General features: G+C 28.9%; 1 protein-coding gene across 3 annotated transcripts in view; it reads left to right on the top strand.

The window, feature by feature from the left end:
• Positions 1 to 1856: 1856 nt before the first annotated feature.
• Positions 1857 to 17655, top strand: part of LOC129948813 (uncharacterized) — a 336858-nt gene continuing 321059 nt past the window's right edge. For 2 of the 3 annotated variants that reach the window (XR_008781963.1, XM_056059872.1), the window contains exon 1: positions 1857 to 4372. The gene's annotated coding sequence lies outside the window, so the exon portion shown is untranslated. The remainder of the gene's footprint in view (positions 4373 to 17655) is intronic. The other variant, XM_056059873.1, reaches the window with a different exon arrangement.

Here is a 17655-nt window from a genome sequence, read left to right as displayed (position 1 = left end):
ATTTGAAGCTAATCAACCCAATGATTTTTTACGAATGCAAAAATTTGTATAAAATTGCTATGTGTATGTCGCAAGTAAAAAATTCCTTTTGAGAAAGTTAAATCCAACTAAATCACTTAAAATAGTTCAGCAAAGAAAATATTACATAGTAAAAAATTCATAAATTTCAAATGAATTAAATTTACTAAGGATTGCAATATAAAAATCAAATGTATAAGTTAATTTAAAAACACTCAATTAAGATTATTAAAACAAATCTGTTTTTTTTTTTCTTCAGGAATGTACAAACCTCTCCAGAAATTGCACCTTGAAATAAAAAAAGTTCCACGAAACTTTAAACACGAATTCACCTCAGCGACCTATGCGACGGAAACTGAGTTCACTTCATTTACTTTAATTAAACTTTTGAACTTTTACTAACTTGAAAAAAAGAATTTTATTCACATATTTGATGGTATAAAAGTGGCAAAAAAAGTAATAATTGAAAAATGTCGGCATTATTTTCTTTTTTATATCTTTCATTGGTTCACTTACATCATCATCAAAAATAAGACCTCGAATTCTCGTCAAAATTCATAAAATTATTTTTGTAATTCCAATAATGTTGAAATTTTATTATATATTTTTGTTGTGTTAACATTAACTTTTTCTTTAATCAATATTTAAAAACTTTCAAAACAAAATTTAATATCAAATAAGATTATTTATTTAAACGATTTACAGTAAAATTTTGAAAATATTGAACTATTTTAAATCATTCAATTTTAAACCAAATTTTTAAAAATGAGTTAATATTTTAGAGAATAAATTAACATTTAGTTAACTATTTTCAGTTTTAAAAAAGTTGTCTCTTTATGTTGGATCCTCATCTACTTGTTGTATATCCAAAGTTCAAAAACTATATAAATAAAAATATCTGAACAAGTTAGAATAATTTTGTATTGAACAGACCAAATTTAGACCTCAGTAACTTTAATTATTTTTATTTTTCAAAACTATTTATGTTTTGAAATAAAACTATGCTATTAAAAGTCCATCAATTTTATCAACATCTGCGATCAATTTTCTAAAAGGTTTCAAAAATATAAACAAAAATTGTCATAGGTACATGAACTTAAATTTGTCTTCATACATTTTTGTGTTAAATTCTTAAAGCGTACGAAATGTTTTAATTTAGTTCTTTTTTTTCTTTTGAAGCGCCTCAGCTCATAAAATTTACTTCGTACTTCGTATTCTATCGTCCCCATTCTTTGACGCGTTTATACAAACAACAACAAAAACAATAAAAGGACAAAAGCTCCATTTTGCCATAAATAAAAACACTTTCTTCTTTTTCCATATATAGAGCTAGAACTGGGACTGGGATTGTTTCGTCTCATTTCACTATACAAAACTCTACGTTTCCTTTGCTCCTTTCCCAATGTCCTCTTCCCGCACTGTTTCTCTTTTCTCACGCGCAATAAAGCGCATGGAATCCCGGAGCTTTTCTACACAATGACGTACTTTAGGTTTCCTCAGCCATCAAAGTACCTATACGCATTTTTACTTATTTTATTTTGTAGGATACGGATACTGATATATCTCTCATTTTATTTTTTCTCAGTCGATCTTCCTTGTAGCCACAGTAGCTAGCAGCAGGAGCAGAAGGAGCAGTTGTCTGCACTAACTTGGTTATGGTTTCCTTTAAAATCCTGTTGGCCAAAGCCCAGGACTCTAGAGTAGCTCCTTTGACGACATCAAGTTTTTTAGTTTTTAATTTTTTGTTTGCTGCATGGAAGTGTAGCACACAAAAAATTTAAGGAGTACGAAGGGTTTGAGCGTAAAGTAAACATTTGTTCACAATGTACTGTCGGCACTATACCTTCCTTAATTTTGTATCTCTATACTCGTCCGTACATCACTTGATGGCTGCAGTGCAGTGGCAGTCCTTGTTCAAAATTCGTTCCTCTCTTACCAAAGTGAATACTTCAATACTCAGACTCTGACTGCAGGAAAGAGAAACTACGAGCAACTAGGTGTTGAAGATATTATATCTATTTTGTGTTGGGGTGGTGGTGGTGGAAAAGGGTTGTAGAGTAGATAGTTGTCTTGTGAATGTGAACACGCTCCAGGCTTAGGAAGCAGTCGTGTGCTTCTTTAGTTCCCGGTTGAGTCCTTTACATCCAAAGTCGTGTAACCTCTATCTGCTCGTGCTTCCTATTTATTTGATTTTTGTCTTCTTTTTCAAAAATTTTGCAGCAGAATGCCGAACAAGTAGTATTTTTCTTCAACAACACAAAAAAGAGTACCGCTTTGACATGGACTGAAGACTGCAAGTGCAGATACAAAATTTAACTATACAAAAGAATACACTCTTTAACATTGATGCTCTGCTCTGTTGTGCTGTATGCTGTAGCTATACTGACGCTGCCGCTGCCGCTGCCACTGCTACAGCCACTGCCACTGCCGCACGCTGCTGTGGCCATATCGTACGTAAAAGTATCCGTGTCGTGTTCTTGTATACCTACAACGAACCTACCTCAGCGCGACTATCTCTCTCAACAATTTCACTTCCATTCCAACAGTGCTAAATGAATTTTCAACCTGTCTGGTTGTATCCGGCAAATAAATCGTTTGCATCCGCGGCGGGCGGTTTTTTGGTTTCCATTGAAGAGAAAAAAATTTAGTGTTGATGTAGATAGTTTTTTTTTTAAATATATTTTTATATATATATAGCTTTATATTTGTTGCTCCTGATGGTACATTAGTTTTTCCTTAAAAGTTTATGAGTCCACATCCGGATGCTGGCTTGTGGGTAGCTATAGTGACAGTGAGATATAGAAAAGCGTAAATGGAAATTAAAATTCCATTTAAAATGGCCTCACAGGCCTCATTTAATATTCTAGGCTTCGAGATTCGTCCTTTTGTATAATAAATTTTATCATTGTGCTATATTTGTTAACAACAACAAAAAAATGTAAAATTTGGGATTCTGCAAAATAATTAACCTATTTTCAATTTTTTAACAAAGCTTATGAAAAAAATTAATCTAAGAATTGAATATTCCTTTGAAAAAAATAATATATTAAATAAGATATACAAGACAATAAAATGAATACTTAAGCAGGTTACAAGCTTAACCTAAATGTGAATTTTGATTGTATCTTGTATCTTCAGGTATCCCTGTTTTTCTTTGACCTGATGCTATTATTTATTAAACATTCACAAGGAAGAGAAAATTCATCTAAATAAAATAAATCAACAACAATAAATAAAAAAAGTAGAAAACTAAGAGGAGACTGCGAAAAAATGGAGCTAACTACCTGTGCCGAAGTGCTCATGTGCACACATCTACGAGTAGAGTGTACCCCAAAAATAACTTAAGTTCCTTCATCTTGACGTGTGTGTTGTGTGTTGTGTCCCTTTTTGCGGGTCTCATCCTTATTTTTTGTACAACGAGTCTATACGTCCGGTCGCCCCTCTTGCTGTATCCTTTCCACATCCTCCATAGCAATTGTTTTTTCATCGTGTCGCTTGTACATCTCCAACAAAGAGCAACAGTGCTTCTTTAGGAAAAGCAATAACAAGCTGGCTAGTAAGGCGAAGCCAAACTCCTAAAAACCATCTGTGAAATACTGCTTTTCTCGCAGGATGTTTTCTTGTTTAAATAATTGTGCGTGTATTTGTGAGTGTGTGTTTTAATGGATGTGTGTGTATGTGCTTTAAATAAAATAACATAAACACACAAAGGGAGAAATAATAAAAGAGCAAAAGAAAACGAAAACGAAAAAAAAACATGCGACACAAAATGAATATCGCATACAAATTGGGAATGATAATATCCTTAATATAATGTTTTCGTCGGTCGTCCCGAGCGAGGATATAATAATGTAAATGTGTAGCTTAGATATTTGTTTTAATAAAATTCACTACTGTGCTGCGTACGAGAGTGTATAATCATCTGTTTGAGTGTGTTTGTGAAGTGATTTTTTCCTCAGTGAAAATTCACGCTAAAAATGAGATATAAAAATTGATAGTTTCCTTTGAATTTGAATAAAAATATCTCTTTTTCCAAAATCCAAAAAATAAATTAAATAAAAATTAAAATTGCTTACATCTTAAACAAAAATTTTAAAATAAATACATACTTAAAAAATATAAGAATTGGTAGAGAATTTAGAAAAAAATATAAAATGAAATTGTTTTGCTCAATTCAAACTCATTGAGTAGCTTTTGGATATTCACTGGATTCTTCATAAATATAAGGATTAATGAATTGGAATCGATTGTTATTTGGCTGCTTGAATTAAATTGGTGTTATATAGCTCGTTGAACTTAAGCACAACATAAACGGATATCTACGAGAATTTAGTGTTTGCAGTGAGTTTTCGGGGTAAGTAAATATTTAATGGTCTAATGAATTTTAATGTTTTTTAGGTATTTAACTTTGCATACAATTGTGATTTTAATTTTTTTTACTGATGCTTAAAGATTTGTTTTTTATTATACAAATTTAGGTTATTCTGTTTAAAAATTGAATAAAATTCATGATCTATGAGCTATCTTTGACTAAATAAACTAGAATGCTCAAATAGGAACTGGCTAATGACATCTTATACAATTAAAATTCAATGAATTTTATTCAGGCAAAAGGATAATAGGAAGGTTAATTTAATTTAATTAATTCACTCTAAGATTCAGATCAAGAACAGGTTAAAAGAAAAAAGCATATCTATTAACAGGACAGTAACTGTACATAGTTTAAAGCAGAGCATCTAAATGTTATCATCTTCACAAAAATATAAAAATCTAGTTTATTCTTCAAACTAGAAAAACTCAAGTTCGAAAAATAAGCCAGATTTATTGGGTCGGCCTAATTTAACAAACATTGTTTTTACGATTTATTATCTTTGTTTCATTTTTTGTTTTCAATCCTTTTGCAAAATCTTCGAATCATTTTGAAATTGTAATACGTGACCACTATATTAATTTCCATAAGTTTCCATAACTTAACTACTGACCTACAAAATAATACTATAATCTGGTTTCTCTAAAAAAGTGTTTTTTTCTAAAAGATAATTTGATTTAGGAACATTAAAGTAAGCGGATTGTTAAAATTTCGACAGAAAAAAAACAGCTTTCGTTCAAAATACCGGCTTTTTTCCAAAAGAAAAAAGAAAAATCTGGAATGTGGTACACACTGATAACTTTCCATCCGTGCACGTTTGACAATTTTTCTTAAATTTTAACAAAATATTATTAACAATATGTTGTCGGAGATTAACAAATTTAAAACCAATATTGTTGATTGTTCTTATAAAACTTAGCTTGAAAACCATTTCTCATCAATTGTTTGTTGTTTGTGTAGTTTTTAGGTTTTTATAAAATAGTTGTCAATTGGATTTTTTTAAATAAATAAAAGTTAGGGACAATGTTTTGAATATATTACAGTAAGTTTTATTTCAATATTTTTTTCTATTCCTGAAATTTGTAGTCGAAAACCAAAATTTACCAATTTTAATAAACATTTTTGACAATTTTTATTTCTTATCAAAAATACCTTTTGGATTTTTCTAAGAACATTGTCGTTAACAAATAAATTCGTAAAAAGATACAGTTTTGAAGTCAAAACTCTTAACTGGTCTAGAAAAATTCGAATCAAACATCAGTTTTTACAAGTTTTGCGTGGTATTTTTTATAAAAAAAAACTAAGTGCTGGAAAAAAATTTTACTAATCTTTTAAAACAATATTTTGTATAAGAAATTATTATTATTTTTTGCCAAGAAATATTTCTTTCAAAATTTTAACAGATGTCAAAACGTAGTTTTTCGTTGAATAAAATTAGTCTGGATGTAACATCATTTCAAGGCGACAAATAATTGTTTTCAGTTTGTTGATTTACTAAAAAAAAAAGTTGATTGATTGTTTGGGTTTGGTACAACGTCACATTATAATATAATTTAGAATTTAATTAAAGTCACTAACGTTATTTGTTCAAGAAATTTATTTGAAGTAAATTTAATTTAAATTTTTCTAATACCTTTAGTAAATAAAATGCACAACTTGGTAACACGAAATTGATCATGTACCCAAAACGTTTGTTTTACAATTTTTAAAATACTTCCTTTGTTTTTAGATTTAAATGAAATTTGACTAACCAAAATGTTGTTTATTTAAACTTTATCTCAAAAGTATATTGAGAATGCAGTTACGAGTATTAAGTACTTATATACATACATTTCATATTTGAATTTCGTTTAAAATGTTGACCGCTTTCTGATATTTAATTCTGAAAAAAATTCGAATTTTCGATTTTTATCCAAAAAGTTTGTATGATACTTTTATTTCTCGCCTTAAAAAAAATGCAAAAAAAACGCGTAAGGCGAATCGTTAAAAAAAGATGAAACTCAATCGACTGAATGCTTTGGGCTGTAGGGTTGTGCACAGATTAACAGACGTAATGAGATGTTTGATTACAATCTCGACTTCAAAATTTTGTACGAATGAAAAACTTCGCATATACATAGTTCCTATGTGTCGCAAATAAAAATACAGACTCAATTATTTTGTATCCTTACATGTTATTATTTGAAATTGATATATTGAGTCCGTTCTTGAGATATGGCTAATTCACCCATGGCCAATACTATTTACAGTAGACACTTTAAGTTTTTCTTCCTTGAAGTCAATTTTTGTATATTTACAAAAATAAAATATACTTTAACATTTTTAAATCAATAACAACAAATCAAAACAGCGTTATGTCGTAAAAATGGATATACATTTAAAAATATTTTTAACTTCCCATAGGAAGTAATAGTAATTTGTCCTATTTGTCAAATTGAAAATTTTGACATTTTTCGATATTTCAAGTTCGATAGAGTCGAAATAAAAGATATTTACGTCTGTACGTTCGTGACGTATTTTTTGTAGTCCATAGCTCAAGAACCAGAAGAGATATCGAATTCAAATAAATTTTGTTATACAGATAATAATGCAGAGAAAAATGCAAAAAGGGCTCTCAAGAAAATTGCGTGGGTAGTTTTTTTACCATAGCAGTTTAAAAAAAATTAATATTTTGGTTAATCCTAAATATCTCAAGAACCAAAAATGCTAAAGACATAATTAAATTTAATATTATATATGTTAAATTGATACTAATAAACATATTTTTGAAATAAAATCCAATTAACGGTTTTTATTATAAATCAAAAAAAAATGTCTCACCTCGAAAATTGTACGAATAAAAAATGGGTTCATCTCCAAAACAATTTTGTGCAACGAAAAATAACTTTTTCAATATCTGGTAAAATTTTGAGTAAAATCAAATTGACATTTTTTATAAAAAATAAAAACCTAAAAAAAATATTACACAAAGTTGGTAAAAATCGATTTTCGACTCAAATGTCTTCAAATATTTGAGATTTTTTGGAACATATTGTTTACAACATTTGGTAAAATAAAAAAAAATAGACAGTTTTCAGAAAAATTGATTTGACAGTTTTTTTTACAAAAAATAAAATCCTAAAAAATTAATAAAAGATGGTCAAAATAGATTTTTGACTCAAAACTCTTTTCAAAAATTTAAAATATTTACTTCAAACTAATTGAAATATTGTTTTCAACATTCAATAATTTTTTTATAAAAATCTAACAGTCGGTTTTTCCTAAAAATTAAAGTCTACACAAAATAGTACGACAAATTGGTAAAAATTAATGTTCGGTCCTCGATATCTCGTGAATAATAGAAGACATTAACTTTAAATTAATTGCATTCATCCAATTAGTATTTGTTTTTATAAGAAATAGAAACTTTTAAGAAATGCTACTCAAATTTGTAAAAATTGGTTAACGACTAAAAATCTCGTTAACTAAAATGAATTTTTGAAATCAAACTATTTTATCATATGCAAAATATTTTTATTAATTTTTAATTTTTTTAGAATAATTCAATTGACAACCTTTAACAAAACACGAAAACCTACTAACCTTATAGGCAAGACAAATCGATAGGTAGGATGGGAAGTTATCAGTGTGGGTCGCATCCCAACCTTTTTTTTTAATTTTACGAGACCCGGTTTTTGTGCACAATTAGTAAAAACGTAATTTATATAATTGTTTGAAATGTTAATACTTATAATTACAGGATGAAAAAATAAATCAAACGAAATTTGTCAATTTTTTAGATTTTGGCAATGTACCGTTAGGTTATCAATTTTTGCAATAAATTTAATAACTTACCAATAATTTATAATCAGAAGCTTTTGAAAGTATTTTTATAATTTAGATATCAGTCTGTATAATTCAGATTTTAGTTATCTTGTAAAAAAAATTATCAACAATACACACAAATTTTATAAATTGTATCAAAAAGCAGTAAAATTTTGTTAATTATTTTATTTAACACCAACATTGAAAGTACTATAATTTAAATAGTGATTTAGAAAATACAGAAATAGCCAATACTTATTTGGCTGCCCATATTACGCATTCTGACATCTTATTAGTATAAAATTGGTATTTTATGTTTGTAAAGATAATTAGCAAAGTGCTTTAAAATAATATTAAAATAAGGTGGCGTAACAAAACGTTGAGAACTAGTGCCTAATGACTTACAAGTCCGTTAAAGTAAACACAAAATTTAATTTTTTGGATATGAATTACTACGTTGATTTTTTAAAATTTGTATTCTTACAAAAGTAACATTTTGGATTCCTTTTTCAAGGCCTTAGTTGTTAATAGACAAATTCAAAACTAGATAAAGGTTTATCAGTTTTTTTTTATTGAGCTTAGATCAATTTTGTTCATAAATAGCTACAACAAACTTTTTTGATTTAGTTGTTGAATTTCAAAATTTTTTTCTTCAAACATAACATTCATAATGGGCCCAAAAAGTTAAGCCTGATCCTGTCCCCTTTAACAAGTCTCTTTATTTATTTAATTGCGAGCTAACGTCATCCTGCAGTTGCACACACCAAAGCTTCGGAAATCCTGCATGCACCATTTCCTTGCCGTAGGCATGGTCTGTCTTTCTATCTTGTGCCATAGAATGTGCTATAAAGGACTTCCTCTTTGTTCATGTGAGTAAGTTGAACTACCAATCAGAACAGAAATTGCTTAATTTCTTTCCAAAAATTTGCTTTGAGGCAAATTGTGTATAGAAGTTTTGAACCTCACAATTCCTATATTTCTTTTTACTGATTTTGGTCCAATATATATATTTCTGTTATGTGATTTAAATCAAATTTAGTATGTATGTATGCTATAATTGAGCCAACAAATATTATTAAATTTTGTATAATCATAATATCAGATGGCATGATACACCATAATTAAAATGAAATTGCAAAAATGTAACCTTTTCTCAAGTGCTTACTAAAATGTTTTGAATAACGAATGTCATAAGTCAAGAATAATTGGCCAAATTGTACTTTCACAAAGAAAGAAAAACTTCTAAATAAAAACCAATTAAATATAATATTGTTTTTTATATCAAGGTTCTTAATATAAGATACACAAAATAATTGTACCTTTGCTTAACACGCAATTGTTACAAAAATACATACAATTGAACACCTCAAACTAGATGGTCGTGTAAGGAAGTGAGAAACTATTGGTGACGAGAGTAACACAATTACTTTCGACAGAATTAATTTGATTATTTATAATGTATAATATATATGCCTATTATTGATCAATAAATGAAAACATGCATCTCATATGTACAATGTGAATACAGCTGCTGTAAAAAAAGGATAACACTGCAGAATATCGTCATTTTTATAAAGAGAAATGACAAATTTCGTCCTTCGATAAATCAATTACTTTCCAAATCTTTAAATAATTTTACACAACACAGTTTTAAGAAATGTTTTTTTTTATTAAGAAATGTCTAATTTTCAAACCGTTAAAACTATTAACAGTCAAAAAAAAAAAAACAACGTAATACGTATCAAAATCACATATATAAAAAATTGAAAATTACACTTTTTATAATAAATGTAATGCAATTTGTAAAATTTGAGGTTGAAATCAATATTTTATTTTATATAAAAGCTTAAAAGCTGTTGACATGTACAGAATGTTTAAACTATAACATTATTGTACGGTCTTGAAGTACTTCTTTAATAATCAGCAAAATTAATATCACCTTATCATATTTTATTTTCTAACCATTATCAAACGGGATCGGATAATGTTGCTCTTTTATAAAAATGTAAGCTTTTAAACAGATGTATTTGATGGAGATAGAACTCAAATTCGTATGATTTTAGTGTTTGTATTGTTTATTTTAGTCGTATCCGTTTAATGATGGTTAGTGCGTTGGACTGTCATGCCAAATCTATGGCATCTAAAGTTTTTTTTCTCACGAGCCCTGCCTCTTGCAAACTCCAAGAGTAATTCTTTTCATGAAAATTGCTCTCTCAAACTAGCCGTTCGGATTCGGATTAAAGCTGTAGGGCGCCTGCATCCCTGACAACAGTACTCGCACACAGGAACGGTTTAGAGTTGTAAGTCACTAGGAACTAGTTCTCAACGGACTGTTGCGCCACTCCATTGATTATATTATTTATTGTTTATTTTAAATAATTTTTGAAACATATCAATTTTAAGCTTTAATACAAATTTATTAAGTTTCAAACAAAATAGATACATTGACAATATACATATATAGTCTTTGGTGTGTCCACTTTGAAATTTGGCGCCCATTTTCATGATAAACGGTCTTAGGGCATTTTGACCCTCTTCCTTAAAATCGTATGAAATTTTGCAATTAAACAAATGCTTATGTTTTTTTTTTTTTAATTATGCCAAACATCATACATACGTGTACATTAAAATTCAATTACAGTAGAACCCAGATTGGTGGTGCACAAGTACCTTTTATTTTCGAGAATCAAAATTCTTAGAATTTTTTTACTCAAAATTACATTACTAATATTCACTTGACTGCCTGCATCGCTTGAAGTACCCGTAAGGTGATGGTTATTGCTTTGGACTGTCATGCAAGGGGTCTTGGGTTCAATCCATGCCAGTGCCAACTAACTTTTTCACGTTCACTGCCTCTTGCGAGGAATTGACAAATCCTCCAAGAGTAATTCTTGTCATGAAAAAGTGGTTTCTCAAATTATCCGTTCGGATTCGGCATATAAACTGTAGGTCCCTTCCATTTCTGACAATATTACTCGTACACAGGAATGGTTGAGTGTTGTAAGTCACTAGGCCCTGGTTCTTCATGGACTGTTGCGCCACCTTATTTATGTACCTGCATCGCTTAGCTATATTTTATTTTGTAAAATTTAAACGAATTTCACTACCAAGAATTTTTTTAAGTACACATTTAAAACCAGCAGAACAATAATACAAAGTCTTCCTATAATTTAGAACTTCCTTGTAGATCTTAATCTACTACAACAATAGTGAAGGCTATTTTCCTATAATATTCCCTCCACAATATTAATATTTTGTTTAAAAAATATATGTATATAAAGGGATAAATCCTAATGTGCACTTAGTGTCTTTTTATAAACCAAGTGCCCTAATAGCGCAATATTCACTGACAGTGAATCACTTATCCCGGTTTTACTGTATATTAATAGAATAAGAGCTCTCCATATGATACAATTTTAAACAAAACAATTGTTTTTCACATAAAATAACAACAAATTCCTGCAATCACAGCGTACATTATATTTAATGCTTTTTTCATTAATAATTCACTTTTGGCCTGTGAAGTTGTGAATCTCAATGACTCAATTTTCATCCATATCGCTGAACAAAACATTAACGAGACATTCCGGCATTTAATTATTTTTAACCTCCCATATGAAGTTATTTCAATGGGTCCGATTTGTCGAATTGAAAATTTTGTCATTTTTCGACGTTTCGAGGTCCTAAGAAGTTAAAATAAAGGATTTTGAAAAAGATGTATGCGCGTGCGTGTGTACGAACGTTCGCGACGTTTTCTTCGTCATTAAAAGCTCAAGAACCAGTAGAGCTATCGACTTCAATTAAATTTTTTTTTATTCAGATAATAATGCAGAAAGATGCAGAAAGGGCTCTCAAGAAAATTGCGTAGGTGTTTTTTTTACCATAGCAGTTTTAAAAAAAGGTGAAAATGTTGGTAAATCTTACGAACCCAAAACGCTAGACTTGAATTAAATTTTATATAATATATTGTAACGTGATACCAAACAAGTATATTTTTTGAAAAAAATCCAAGTAACGGTTTTTTTTATTATAAATCAAATAACTGAATTAAAATATTTGTCGACTCGAAAATTTTAAGAACTCAAAATGATTTTATCTCGAACACAATTTTGTGCAAGGAAAAATAACGTTTTTGATATCAGGTACAATTTTGAATAAAATCGATTGACAGTTTTTTAATAAAAAAATAAAAAATAAAAAAAACATTACTCAAAATTGGTAAACATTTATTTTCTACTAAATATCTTATCAAAAATTTGTGATTATGAATTTTAACTTATGGAAGTATTCTTTTCAACATTTGATTACATTTTGAGAAAAATAGAATTGACAGTTTTCTTCCAAAAAATTACAAAATTAACAAAAACATTAATAAAAGTTGGTAAAAATTGATTTTCGGCTTAAATATATTTTCATAACTTTTAGATATTGGGCTTAAACTAATTTAATTTTAATTTTAATTTATATTGTTTTCAACATTCAGTAACATTTTGAGAAACATCGAATGACAGTTTTTCTTTACAAAAAAACTAGAAGCCTAAAAACAATTAATAAAAGTAGATAAAAACAGATTTTCGACTAAATTATCTTTGCAAAAATTTTAAATATTAGCTTCAAACTAATTTTATCTTATAAGAAATATTGTTTTGAACATTCGATGAAATTGATGTTCGGTTCTAGATATCTCTCGAATTAATGTTGCATTCAATTTGTATTTGTTTATATAAGAAATAAAAAAATGTAAGAAATGTTACTAAAATTGGTAAAAATTAGTATTCGACTTAAAATCTATTAAACAAAAATAGATTTTGAAATAAAATTATTTCACTTTACGAGATATATTGTTGGTTATTTTAAAATTTTTGAGAATAATTCAATTTACAACTTTTTCAACACAACACGAAAACCTACAAACCTTTTAAGCAAGACGAATCGAGAGACGGGATGGGAAGTCATTTTTTTTTAATTTTGGTATATGGTTTAATGTTTTCAATTATTGTTTTGCTTCACGTTTCGATTCATTTATAACCCAATAATTTAAATACAATTTTTCTACTTCTAAAATTCAACTTTTACCCTCTATTTTTGAAATACATAACATTTCCTGACTTTTTTTAGTTTTTACATATTCGCCTTAAGAAGTTGCATTGAAACAAATAAAAAATTATCAAAATGCATTTATTTCTCGATAATAAAAAAGTTAATAGTATAATACTGCATCAAACTCGTTTATCGAATTTATTATAAAATTAAGAATTATTTTATGATACAAATTCTAAGAGCAACGCATTTAAACAAATACAGAAGTTTTTGGAATGTTAATCCTGGTAATTCGCTAGAATTGTATTGTTCACCTTATTTTTAAAGTGAAGATCCTTTTTTTAACATTTAATGTCACTAAAGTTGTAATCTGGAATTTGACCTTTAAAATTAATTTTAAGACACAAAGTTTCTGAGACTTTTTTAAATCTAGAAAAAATCTAATAGTGTATAATTTTAGTAATATTTTTGAATGTTCGGTTGGTTAAACTCAAACAAAATGTTTCCACCCCTTATACGCTTAAACTGTATTGTTACCTATTAAACTTCTAGTGGGCAACACTACAAACTTGAGTTGGTAAGAAATTTAAGCGCTCTGTTATGCTAACATCACTAATATATAGCAGTTAAGTAAACATAAATTCAGGGTCTAGAAATACTTTTTTTTCTTATTTCAAAGTTAAACCTAAGTTATTTGTATGAACATATAAAATAAAAAGTGAACACTAAAGTTTATTTATTAATTAAATTCCTATTACAAAATCCAGTCAAGAGTTTCTTGTATAGACGAATTGAAGTTCGTTAACTGAATACACCATAATCGAAACTGTTTACAAGCTGAGCTTAAAAATAACTTACGCCTCATACTTTGCCAAAAAAAAACAAGCAAATCGAATGATAGGGAATTTTAGTGCTAGTAAAGATAGGTATCTATAGTCTTTACCACCAAAAACCTTTGATTTTTCAAGCTTGACGTCAAGCTGCGTACAACAGAGATTAAAGAGTGATTTTAAGTCTCGGAATTTAGTGGAACAAACTTTCAGATTCCATTTGTAGTTAAAATTTTTGGAAAATTTCGAAAGCCAACAAAAATTAAATCAATGATGCAAGATTATAGCTGAGTAACGAGAAGTTTGACCGAAAAAGAATTTAGTTCGGGATAAGATCATAAAATTAGAACAATAAAAAACACTCTATTAGAACTTTATTTGTACTGCATAGGTATTAAAATGAGCTTGAAGTGAAATAGCACATTACATTAGCTAATAATTTTATATTATTTTTTAGATTTCTTTAGCTGAGCTACATTTGAAAAATCTATTAATATTTTTGCAAAAATTGACTCAATTTGTATAAAGTTTATAGTATCCAAATGTCGTATCTTTAATTATTTATCTTTTTTTGTCTTCATACGAAACAAACTTATAATTTTACCCTCTTTAAGTCCCCATATTTCTTATGTGTATATCTCAAAACCGACATCACCTATCACGTACAAAATTTGAACCATATTTAACATTTCATTTTGACCGACAAAGCATCTGGTATTTTTTTGTTTCAATATGTGCTGCCATGTCATTATGTTTGTGTTACACTGTGTGTGTATGTGTTGGTATTTGAGTGTGTAAATTAAATCTCTACAAAACTCTATAACACAGATTCTCCCTTACTTTTGTGGCGCTCTACCAGTCTACTTAACCTGCTCCCACTTTTAAGCTAGACCAAGACTATTCTTGGTTCAACAGGTGGCAGTCACATAGAGAAAAGAAAGGAATGAATGTGAGGTGTGAAAATGAAAGCCCCTATCTACCTTCTTTTCAATACGCACTCATACATTACCTACATGCAAACAGTTTTCCGTTTACATGGAACTTTTGTTTGCATGTAACGGTGAAATCTCCGCTCCTTTCACGCAACAATAACACATCCTTAAACCAATACTCTGTAGATATGTATACAAATAAGCCTGGTCCTTAGCAGTTAATACAAGAAGATTTGTATAAGTCCAAAACTGCTTCTCTTAAAACCACAGCAGTAATTCTCTGTTTAAAAATCGTCCTCTCTTTTTGAAATAGAAAATGGTACTTTTCATCTTCTCGCTCAAAGAGATCATTTACTTTCACCAACACTCTCACTAACAAATTCATTCTCTTTGCTCTCATTTCCCATATCCTTTCTCTATATCTACATTATATCTCCTCTCCGACCGTAGTTTTATTCTAAATTAATTATTTATACTTTGGCTAGCTTTACAGCTACATGTGCTGCTATGTGTTGTGTGTGGTGTATGTTGTGTATAACGGTATACCCACTGCTTTTGCGATATTATGATATGCTTTTTAGTGGGGCAAAAACGTCGAAAAAGGAAGAAATAAGAAGAAAAAACCGTTTTAAAATCCCTGCTAGCATCCTGAGCATATTGACTCACATTCAGTAAGAGCATTATATTATATAGTAGTCCTCTTGATGCATTGCTGCAACTGCATGCATAGCATATGCCTATGTTGGTGTGAAAGTTTCAAGGATTCAGGCTTTGCACTGTGTTCTGGTGCTCTGGAATTATTTTACAATTTTTTTCTTTTGCATCCTTTTCTTCTATTTTGTGCAAAATTAATATTAAAAAATAAAATTAAAAAAAAAAACAAGAACTAGACGAAAGAAATGAGGTTGTATGGATGTAATGTAATAAGGACATTATACTATGACTTAAGGACGATGACGATGACTACGACGACGAGGAGGAGAAGAAGGAGGAAGAGAACGACTATGTCGACGAATGGTAGGCATTATAAAACAGTAACGAAAGGACTTTCTATATACATATGATGTGTAACGCAGTTCATTCGCTATATTGCTATCCTTGTGCGGCGTTTAAGTTGAAGGATACAAAACTAGGTACCTACCTATACGAGGAGACAGTTGTGCCGTTTTATTATAAGTTGTTTGCCATATTTGCCAAACATGAATATTTAAAAAGACGGAAATGAGTTGTGAAAGTTAAATTCATGACACAAAACAAAACGATTACAAACAAACAAGGACACTTTCAATATGATGCACAAGTCACATGGTCTAATAAATTTGTGTACGTGTGTGTGCTGTATTTTTTGAATTTAAAAACTGCCTACACATAACACATCCATTTATACAAAGGAAGTGCATGTATCTGAAATCTGAATTCTGAACTGAACTTGGGCATCACATTATAGGCATTCAAATAGAACTGTTGAAAGTTCAAAGAGCTAAAACTCGTGAAAATAAAACTTCCTGCCATTGAATAGGCAATGCAGCATGATGTGGAAGCTGCAGATTTATTTGTTTTGTTCAACACAAAAATATCACTTTATGGTGATGAATAATATGAACGATTTATGAGAACATAAAACTTGTTTATGCTTTCTTAAAGTTTGGCATTCAAATTATAATATCGATTTAGCTGACAAACCAAATAAATAAATAAATCACAGTGCACAGGGACAACACATACATCATCTCGTTGTTAAACTTTTTAAAATAAAATATACAAAAAAAAGTTAAATTTGTGTAGTTTTGCAATTTATTTGAAATTTTGTAAGTTTATGTTGATAAAAACACATAAAAGTTAGGTTCTGCATTAAGTCTTTAACTTTTTTTTTTGTACGAGAATGTAGGATTTAATTTTTTATAACCTGCGCCGGACTTGATGAATTTGTTCAGAAATAGGGTAGTGTTAAATATTACGCTACATTATGTATTTTTATTACATTATATTTAAACTGTGTGCCTTAAAGCCTGCACTTCATATTATTTAATAATTTATTTTTTTTATGCCTGGAAGCTTGAAGCCTGCACTTTGTATATGCAATAATTAATTTTTAACATTATTCGAGCATTTTGGGAAAAAATAAAAACAAATTTGAAAATAAATTTTATGAGGTATAATTTGGATTGCGGGCAGTTAATTGTTTATGGATTTTTTTTATTGTTTTCATTAACGAAAATTGTATGTTGCTTGGATTTATTTACATAGCTTTAAGGCTAGAAATCAGTTTAAATAATTTAATCGATTGGGTTCCACAACTTATTTTGTTAACATAGAAAAAGAAACCGCTTGATCATTAAAACAGCGGAAAATAATCTAATTAAACATAGCTTACAAATTGGTAAACATTGAAATAAGAGATAGTTAGCTGGAAAATTGGTACAACTCCGTTAAAATGTTCCTTGTGTTCATTGTATAAAAAGTAATACACAATTTCGTGTTTACGTCGTAAATTATGGTATGCAATATTTAACATTCTGGTAGTAAATCAACCTTATTTATTTTTAAAAGCAAGACTACTTAGAACATGATTTAAGAACTCAGAAATAGGGCTGGGTGCTCCAAAATAAAATGCTTGATGTTAGGTCTTTTCACCCAAAACCGTAGCACCTAAATCTTTCAA

Source organism: Eupeodes corollae, chromosome 3 (assembly GCF_945859685.1).
Source record: "Eupeodes corollae chromosome 3, idEupCoro1.1, whole genome shotgun sequence".
Classification (NCBI taxonomy): domain Eukaryota; kingdom Metazoa; phylum Arthropoda; class Insecta; order Diptera; family Syrphidae; genus Eupeodes; species Eupeodes corollae.
The sequence above is the reverse complement of the archived record's forward strand: the minus strand, read 5'-3'. Positions and strand labels throughout refer to the sequence as shown.